Source organism: Callithrix jacchus, chromosome 3, assembly GCF_049354715.1.
Source record: "Callithrix jacchus isolate 240 chromosome 3, calJac240_pri, whole genome shotgun sequence".
In the NCBI taxonomy this organism is placed as follows: domain Eukaryota; kingdom Metazoa; phylum Chordata; class Mammalia; order Primates; family Cebidae; genus Callithrix; species Callithrix jacchus.
The window spans coordinates 169,052,199-169,062,606 of record NC_133504.1 but is presented as its reverse complement, the minus strand read 5'-3'; the positions used below and the strand labels follow the sequence as shown (position 1 = coordinate 169,062,606).

Sequence of the window (10,408 nt, the reverse complement as noted above, 5' to 3'; positions counted from 1 at the left end):
TCCCAGGCTCAAGCAGTCCTCCCACTTCAGCCTCCAGAATAGCTGAGACTACCAGTGCACACCACCATGCCCGGCTGCTTTTTGTATTTTTTGTAGAGATGGCATTTCGCCATTGTTTCCCAGGCTGCTCTCAAACTCCTGAACTCAAGCGATCTGCCTGCCTCAGCCTCCCAAAGTGTTGAGATTACAGGCGCAAGCCATTGCACCTGGCCTAGACTTTTCTATATAGGCATTCATGTTTGCATGAAGTTTACATATGCTCCACAATATCCATGCTTTTTATTTATTTATTTAGTTTTTTTTTTTTTGCAATGTTAGTTCACTTTATTTTTCTTGTATAAAAACCCTGTGTTGTAGCCACAGCTGGAGCTTGGGTCCTCTGCACGGAGACTCTGGTGTGGGTCTTGACAAGGTGGTCAGTGAATTCCTGATAGGGAGGCTTGGTGAACACAGTCTCCTTCCAGAGATCAGGGGTCAGGTAGCTGTAAGTCTTAGAAATGGCATCAAAGGTGGCCTTGGCAAAGTTGCCCAAGGTGGCAGTGCCTCTAGCTGAGGTGTAGCAGTCATCGATACCAGCCATCATAAGCAACTTCTTGGGCACAGGTGCTGAGACTATCCCAGTGCCCCTCGGCACAGGGATGAGGCACACCAGCACAGAACCACAGCGGCCTGTCACCTTGCAGGGGACGGTGTGGGGCTTGCCAATCAATCTTGTTCCCCCAGTAGCCTCTAGGCACGGGGACAATGGAGAGCTTGGCCAGGATGATGGCCCCACGAATGGCAGTGGCCATCTCCTTGGAACACTTAACACCCAGACCAACGTGACCATTGTAGTCCCCAATAGCAACAAACGCCTTGAACCTGGTGCGCTGGCCAGCACGGGTCTGCTTCTGCACCAGCATAATCTTCAAAACCTCATCCTTGAGAGAGGCTCCCAGGAAAAAGTCAATGATCTCAGATTCCTTGATGGGCAGAGAGAAGAGATAGGTCTCCTCCAGAGATTTAATCTTCATGTCTTTGACCAGGCGGCCCAACTTGGTGACAGGCATCCATTCCTTATCCTCGGCTTTGCCTCCGCGAGCTCCGCGGCCTCGCCTGGCCCCGTCCATGGCCGCGACCCCGGCCCCGGATGCCACTGCCGAAACCTCTGCGGAAGCCACCGCGGTTCCCCATCCCGGGGCCCCCGGGGCCTCCGCCCATCCCCCCCCCCACCCACTGCACCGCGTCATCCGCCATTTGGTGTTTTATTGGAGAAGAAGCTAGTTAGTTTTTTAAGATGGAGTCCAACTCTATCACCCAGGCTGGAGTACAGTTGCACAATCTCAGCTCACTGCAACCTCTGCCTCCTGGGTTCAAGTGATTCTTCTGACTCAGCCTCCCAGGTACCTGTGATTACAAACATGTGCCACCATGCCTGGCTAAATATTTTTTGTATTTTTAGTAGAGATAGGGTTTCACCATATTGGCCAGGTTGGTCTCAAATTCCTGACCTCAGGTGATCTGCCTGTCTCAGCCTCCCGAAGTGCTGTGATTACAGTGTGAACCACTGCACCTGACCGCTCTGCTTTTTGTTATTATTTTTTCTTGTCCTATTACACAGGTAGGATTTCTAATACAATATTGACTAGACATGGGGAGAGCAGATATCCTTACCTTGTTCTCAATTTTAGATGGAATACATTCAATATTTCTCCATTAAGTGGGCTGCTATTTGTAGTTTTTCACAGCTGCCTTTAATCAAACAGGAAGTTCTGCTGAGTTATTTTATCACAAGTAAGGTTAGATTCTTGTGAACTACTTTTCCTTCATCTATCCAGATGATCATGTGATTTGTTTCCTCTGCATTCTGTTAATGTGGTTAGTTATATAAACTAACTTTCAAATGTTAAACTAAGCTTGCATTTCTGAGGTAAACTATAATTGATCACAACATATTTTTCATATTGTACATTTTCTTTTTTTTTTGAATTTTTTATTGGATGTACATTTTCTTAATTTGTTTTATTAAAATTTTGTTCAGGAATTTTTTATTTATGTTCATTAGAGATACTTGTCTATCAGGCTTTTAATTTCATGGTTATGTTAGTCTCAGAAGAGAAATTGAGAAGAATGTTACCCTTCTCTATTTTCTGAAAGAATTTGTATAAATTTGTATTACTTATTTCTTAAATATTTTATAAGCATTTTATAGAATTCACCAGCAGACTCCTCTGGTCTAGACTTTCCTTTGTGAGAAGGATTCTTTAAATAACAAAATAAATTTTTAAAATATTTAAGGACAATGCACACTGTTTTTCTTGTGTAAATTCTGTAAGTTGTGTTTTTCAAAGGTTTTCCCATTGCATCTCAGTTATTGACTTTATTAGCAAAAATTTGTTCACAAGACTGCCTTATCTTTTTGATTGCTATAGGATATGAATAATGTGCCCTCTTTTTCATATTAGTAATTTTGATTTCTCTTTTTTATTAGTCTTGCTAGAACTTTATCAATTTGATGAATCTTAACAAATAATCGACTTTCCATTTAAAATTTTTCTCTACTGTTTATCCATTTCTATTTTATTGATTTATGTTCTTTATTACTTATTTTCTTGTACTTACATTGGATTCATTTGTTCCTTTCTTTCGCTTCTTAATGGTTAAACCTTTTGACTTTTCTAATATATGCACTGAAAGTTATGTGTTTTCCTCTAAGAACTGCTGTGGTTCCATCCTCTATGTCTTGATACATTGTTTTCATGTAGAAATATATTCTAATCTCCCTGTGGTTTATTCTTTCACTCATAAGTAATTTAGAGGTGCATTATTTAATTTTTAAATATTTGAGGACTTTCTATATATCTCTTTGATTTGTATTTTACCTTCATTGTATTCAGATAATATACTCTGAAAGGTTTTAACCACTTTAAATTTAATACAAACTTATTTTTAGCCTAAGCTACGATCTGTTTTGGTTAATATTCCATGTAAAACTGAAAACATATTTATTTTGGAACTACTGGGAGAATGCAAGTTCAGTGATGTTAGTTAATGATATTGATCAAATAATCACTGATTATCTTGTCTATGCCTTCTATCAGTTAATGAGAAGGTATATTAAAAGTGTCCAAGTATGACTGTTGCTTTATTTCTGTCTTTAGTTTTCAAAATGTTTGTTTCATTTATTCTGAAGTTTTGTTGTTGGAGATATAAAATTTAGGATTATCATGTTTTCTTGATAAATGTGCCTTTTTCATTGTGAACTGTCCAATTGCTGTGAGTATCTACAGAAGTAGTTTTGCTTTGACGTCAATTTTTGGCTGATGTTAATATAACGATGCCCTTCTTCTCCTTACTGTTTCCATGGTAAATCTTCCTTTCATGCTTTTACTGCCAGTCTGTCTGTGTCTTTATATTTGACATGTATCTCTGAGAGGCAGCAAATAGTTGGGTTTTGTTTTTTTATCCAATCTGAGAATGGCTGAATTGCCGTTTTTCAATGAGCTGCTGTTCTTCTCATAGAAGAGAAATATTTTTTGGGTTAGTATTTCCACTAAGGTAGAAAGACAAAATGTAGATAAGCAGTTTGTGAGTTTAAAGACAAATGTATTAGGCCATTTTTGCATTACTATAAAGAAATACTCGAGGCTGGGTAATTAATAAAGAAAAAAGGTTTAATTGACTCATCTTTTTGCAGGCTGTACAGGAAGCATGGTGCTGGCACCTGGTTGGCTTTTGGTGAGGTCTCAGGGAAATTTTACTTATGGCAGAAGTGAAAGTAGAAGCAACATGTCACATGACGAGAGCAAGAGAGAGATCGGTAACGCGTCACACACTTTAACCAGATCTTGCATGAACTCACTCGTCACCAAGGGAATTGTGCTAAGCCATTCATGAGGGATTCATCCTCATGATCTAAACACCTCCCATCAGACCTACCTCCAACACTGGGGATGACATTGTGACATGAGATTTGTAGGGAACAAATATCCAAATCACATCAACAAATAAGAGATCTCTATCCAGCCAACTTCACTCATTATGTGACCTGTATGGCCCCAGAGGCACTGAGCCTTTAATTCTTGTGGTAGTAAATTTGAAATTTTCCAGCTTTGAGGGAAAGAACATAAAAAGGAGATGATAGCTTCAGCCAATGCATAGTCATTTTCTTATAGAAATAGCTATTCTGTCTCTACAAATACATTTTAAAAGAGGTTGAAAACCTATGCTTGTGTTTAAATGATGAATACGTTCATGAGAGAAACGATAACTTTGTTTTGGTCACTAGTGCCCAGCCAATAGATCAGAGGTCACTGATCTATTAAAACTTGTCTTCCTAAGTGAAATATAGTTGAGCCAGTAGTTAAATTCCATCTTTTCTGCAATGGCTTGGGGTGGAAATAGGCCAATGAGAGAGAAATTCCTGCTTAAGTGTAACAGTTTGGGGAGAATGGCCAGTATGGTAAGTTTCCTCTGCTAAAATGGACAGAAGTTGGGAGAGATATTCTAAAAGTTCATGCCGTGGTCCTAGGCTAAAGCTGCCAACAGCTCATACAGGTTGAGTATCCCTTACCCAAAATGTTTGGGACCAGAAGTGTTTCGGATTTTGGATTTTTTCAGATTTGGGGATATTTGCATATACGTAATGAGTTATCTTGGGAATGGAACACAAGTCTAAATGTGAAATTTATTTATGTTTTATGTGCACCTAGTACATATAGCATGAAGGTAATTTTATACAACTTTAAAAAATAATTTTGTGCATGAAACAAAGTTCGTATATGTTGAACCATCAGAAAGCAAAGGTGTCACTATCTCAGGATTGTGCTCAAAAAATTTTAGATTTTGGAGCTTTTAGGATGAAGGATGCTAAACTTGTATTACATCCCTTCTGTGCAGAGGACGTCTTAAGACTCAACCATATTCCTTCTGTACTCTCCAGAAGGGCGAGATGGAGTCTGCACAGCTGGGCCATGGCCCAGAACACTCTGAGGAGGTGGGCTGCTTTATAGGACTGCTCCAAATTTCTGTGAAGTGAAATTCAAAATCTATTACTAGAGCTACAACACAGAATCTTCTAATCTTCCAGATGCTGGTTCTCCTGTAGCTGCTCTTCTTTAGGTGACCTTGGTGGGTGATGGTGATTTGGGGACTGTGATGGAAGCTATGACCCACTTCATTTCAAATCATCCCTTAAGATTGGCCAGAACCATCCTGGATTCTTTTCCGAGTGAGACACATGGCTGCTGCCCTGTTTCTTGCCTAGGCCTTGAATCTGAGGCTTTTTGAATCCTGTCAGCATTTAGAATTCCTAATTATTTTTCTAAAATAAAGTCTGAGTCAAGAGGATCTCTCTGCCCTCTACATGTCCTTCTAACAATTTTCTAAAATTCTAAGCGTAGTCTCTCTTACCTCCCTCCTAAGATTCTATTCTCTACATGTGACAATGTTTGTGCATTTTGCACAGCTCCTTGAGATTTTCTGCCCATCTTTTCTATTAGTTTGTTCATTCTGGGAGCATCGAGGAAAGGAGCAGGGCCAAGCTGGCTTTCAGACTGGGGAGAGAACATCTTCCTCATGGTGAAATTGCAGTGTCTATGTGTGACAGGGTAAGCAGGGGAGAGGTGAAGAGATGGTCAATGGAGCCTTGGAACTAGTGAGATTGAAGATCAGCAGCCTAAAAGCCTTCAAGTGCTTCCTCTTCATCTCATGGGGATGACAATGGACCATTTTAAATCAATTAACCATTTTAGATCTTGGTTTCCATCTATAAAATAGGAGCATGACACTGGGAAGATTCTATGCTCTTTTGCACATATGCCTCTCCAAATAGACTATGAGCCCCCTTGAATTGAGGCTGTGATTTCTACATCTTCATAGTCATGGTGCCCAGTATAGGGTCTGGTACATAATTGCATCAGCTGGGCATAAATTTGGCTGCTAGTAACAGAAACCCATTAGCAGTAGAACGTGTTAAGGCTAATTTTCTTCTATTACAAGAAAGATTAGAGCTGTGCAGGTGTTGGTTAAGGTGTTCAGTGAGGTCTTTGAGGACCTAGGTTCTTTCCATCCTTCCCTTTTGCCATGCTGGGCATGTTGGCGTTATGTTCTCATTCTTGTCATTGCATGGACCCAAAGCAGCTACCACATTGCCAGGCATCACACCCACATTGCCACGCATCACACCCACATTTTAGGCAAAAGGAAGGGGGAAAACACCAGCCATTTCTGCCTTTTATACAGAAAGAAAAAGCTTTTCCCAAAGGCTCATCTTGTTATGTCTCATAGGCAATAAGCTGGGTCACATGACCAATGCTAGATGAAAGGGATTCTGGGAGAGCAAATGTCTGGCTTTTCAGCTTCTTGGGAAGGAGAGAGTAAGAATCAGGGAGAATATGGCTGCTGAGCCCAGTAAATGTTTGTTAAATAAATATAATTAGAAAATAAGCTGGAAAAGTCTTTTTTTTTCCCAAGTAGTGTGTACCATGACATTACTTTGAGGAAATAAACATTAAATTGAATTTGCTTTTAAGTTACGATGCTGCTCTCTATTATTATTATTATTGCCATTCCTGGGTGTAGCTGAGCCATGCTATCTTTTTTCCCTAAGGCAAAACAGAATTGGCCCAAGTTTTCTCATGGGCATGGGACAGAGAGTAGAACTGGAGGGAGGGTCCAAGCTCATGCAGAACGCAATGTGAAGGAATTTAACTCTGGTTGTCTTCCTGAGAATATTTTACACACACTCACCTTTGGATCAGAAAAGGCATTTCTTCTGTGTTCTACCACTGGTCATTCTCCTCAAGTGGCCTCATGTGTAACTTGTTGAGAAATTACTGGTTCTGACTGGTTTTCATTAACTTCTCCTTCATACACACTGTCCCAGCATTTAAAGGGGAGGGTTGACATGTTGACAATGAAAGCAAACGTGCCAGAATGGGGCATGCAACAGCACGCAATCTCTCCTCTTCACTGAGGAACAGGACTAATAATACAAATGAAGAGGTGTACGTAAAGGGTGTATGTCGCTGGTACAGAAGAGGCACTTAGTAAACGTTAGATGTGATTATTTTCCTTCCTCTATTTGAGACAGGGTCTTGCTCTGTCACCCAGGTGGAGTGCAGTGGCACAATCATAGCTTACAGCAGTCTCAACCTCCTGAGCTCCAGCTATCCTCCCACGTCAGCCTCCTGAGGAGTTTGGACCACAGGCATGTGCCAGCATGCCCAGTTAATTTCAAAAAATGTTTTGTAGAGATGGGGGTCTCGTATGGTGCCTTGGCTGATCTTACCTCAGTAATCTTCCTGTCTCAGCCTCCCAAATTGCTGAGATTGCAGATGTGAGCCACCGTGTCTGGCCTGCTATCTTATTTCTATTCATATAAGAACGATGCTTCTTTTCTCCCTGCCTACCCTGCCAGTGAGGATCCACTTTTCCCGTTACCCAGATGAGTCTAGATAAAATGAGAAGATCCAAGACTGAACTATGCAGTTCCCTGGTTTTACTTTAACTTCCCAGGGGAGCTTCTGGGAGAACCCCGGGCGGGCCAAACGTACTGTAAGTTTTTTCAGGAGTGTTTGAAGTAATCTGGTTGGGTAAACAGTAATCACACAAAACCTGGCTTTCTAGGGAGGTTAACCTGAAACTTTAATTGTTTTCAAAAAGTTTCTCCTCAGGGTAACCACTCTGTTTCCTGGCAGAATTTAATTCTATCAGTTTTCTGGACACAGGAAAAGAAGGCTATTTACAACTCGTATACTTGTATTCCTGCACAAAACGTACGAAGTTCTCTAGCAGAGAGCTCTTCCACATGGTAGGAGGAGTGTTTTCCCATGTGTTTCCTCAAACCGCTGCTTGACAGTGCTCGACTGACTTTCCAGTGTATTCTACATTAACAAATACGAGAAGAAGAGGTCAGTGGTCCAGTGTCTCGCTTGCCTGGCAGTCGCTGATGCTACAGAGACCACAGTGAAATGTGAACGACTCTGATTCCTCTCACTTGCCTCTGACCTTGCTTTCATCCTCGCATTAGGTTAGGTGGTACTAAGGCATAACTGACTAAGAGTGCAAGCTTAGGAATCGAAGTCCTCGGGTTAAATCTTGACTTTGCCATTTTCTAGCTCTCCAGCCTGGGGTCCATTACCTTTTCTTACTGGACCTTATTTTCTTATAAACAAAGTTGCCAAATTAATATCCACCCCACAAAAATTAGCACCAGTCCTAGAATACCAGAATGGAGACGTGCTTTCTTAGACCTTAAGAGAAATAAAATTAGGCTAAGTGAAGAAAGTGCAAGCATTAAATATGATACTCTATGAGAAGGTGCTTCAGAAAGTGTTCAGTTGCGACTTCATAAAACTCAACCCAAACACCTTAAGCAAAATAAGAATGTATCGACTCATGTAATGAAAACAGAATGTCAGGCTGGGCATGGTGGTTCATGCCTGTAATCCCAGCACTTTGAGAAGCCGGGGTGGGCAGATCCCCTGAGGTCAGGAGTTTGAGACCAGCTTGGCCAACATGGCGAAACCCTGTCTCTACTAAAATTACAAAAGTTAGCCAGGCGTACTGTCATATGCCTCCAGCTACACAGGAGGCTGGGTCAGGAGAATTGCTGGAACCTGGGAGGCCAAGGCTACAGTGAGCCGAGATCGTGCCACTGCACTCCAGCCTGGGCAACAGATCAAGACTTTGTCTCAAAAAAAAGAGAAAAAAAAAATAGAGTATCAAGTATGGCTAGGTCAGAAGCCCAAACACTGATGGTGGGCTCAGATTTCACTCTGATGTTTTGTGTCTGGGGCAGGTTCTCCCTACATTTCCCAGGCTGGAGTGCAATGGCTGATTGCAGAAGTGATCATAGCACACCATAGCGTTGAATACCTAGGTTCAAGCAATCTTTCTGCCTCAGCCTTCCTAGTAGCTGGGACTACACATGCATGTGGTACTGTCCCAAGCTCTCACTCTACTTTTATTCCATTGCCTTCTGCATTGGACTTATCCACAGACAGTGTCTCCCTTAGTGGAGCATGATGGTGGCAATAACTCCAGCCTTTTTTCTCCAGTTTCAAGTCCCGTGAGAAAGAGAGCATGCATCTCTTTCAACAGTCCCAGTGAAAGTAGCATTGCATCTCATGGGCTCTGAAGGTGGATCATCCCTCAACCAATGCGATAGGATGAATTTATCAAACCTAAGCCACAATCCTACCTCTGGAGCAGGAGATGAAGTCACCACCACCTGCTGGACCAAAAGTGTAGTGGTTTCTCAGAAGGAAATTGGGATGCTGTTACCAAAGGACGACGGAATGAGTGTTGCAATGATAGGGGGTGAGAAAAAGACCAATTTCCTCTAGAATGCCATCAAAATGGAAGTACATCTCGGCTTTAGCACCAATCCTAGAATACCAGAATGGAGACGTGCTTTCTTAGACCTTAAGAGAAATAAAATTAGGCTAAGTGAAGAAAGTGCCATTCATTATAGTAGCCATGCATGTATATAATTACAATTTCAAGAACTGAATGAAAATATAAATGCTTTAAAACTGGGATGAAGCTTTCACAGTAAGCAACCAGAATGTTGTGGCGGGAGGGGGTGGTGGGTGGCATCTGGAACTCTGAAAACTCATTGGTCGAGGACAACTACACCCGCCAACAGAATGCAGAGCTGCGAGATTGAGCTGCTGGTGCCTGAGTTCTCAGCAGGTCAGAAGGAAGGACGGTAGGGCGGTAGGGCTGGAGTCTCTGATTTCTGGGAAGTCTCCTTATCTCACAGAACACCTGCCCTTGGATAAAGATCATTAGTTTGAGTTCTTCCAAGATGAGGAAGCTCTTGCTGGTAACTAATTCACCCAGCCTGGGGTGGGGTCCGGAGATTGAGATTTTTTTCCAAGCTTTCCTGCCATCAAAATGAGTGTGTGGGACCTCAGGAGACCCTCTTCATTTCTCCGTTGCTACGCTCTACACTCTGTAATGGTTGCATCTATTGACATAGCTGTCTCCGTCCCAGAGTATGAACCCCCAAGGCAACTCCTGTAGCTCTGGGTGCCTGGCACACAGCATGGTGCCTGGCATGGATGAGCACCCAATAAACATTTGTTGAAGGAATGAGGGAGGACGGAGGCCAACTAGTAGGCTGCCTGGTTTTGCCCACATGGGCTTTTCTGGGAAAGAAGAGCTTCTATTTTTGGAAAGGGCTGCTATGATTGAGGAAATTCACAGCAGCCAAAGAAGAAAGGACATTGGGAGGGAAATACTCCACTTCTCCCAGACCACACATTCTTTTAAAAGACTCCCTCATCTCTTTCGTAACAATGGTAACGACCATGGCAGTGATGATTATGAGTGTGGCTAGTGCCAGGCACTGTGTTCTCACTGGTGAGTGATGATATCATTGCATCTTCACGCTCTTGCGGGGATGGACAGCATCACACCC

The 10,408-nt window shown here is 42.1% G+C and overlaps 1 pseudogene; it reads right to left on the bottom strand.

The window, feature by feature from the left end:
• Positions 1-319: 319 nt before the first annotated feature.
• LOC100395551 (small ribosomal subunit protein uS5 pseudogene) lies at positions 320-1,260 on the bottom strand (annotated as a pseudogene).
• Positions 1,261-10,408: the final 9,148 nt, after the last annotated feature.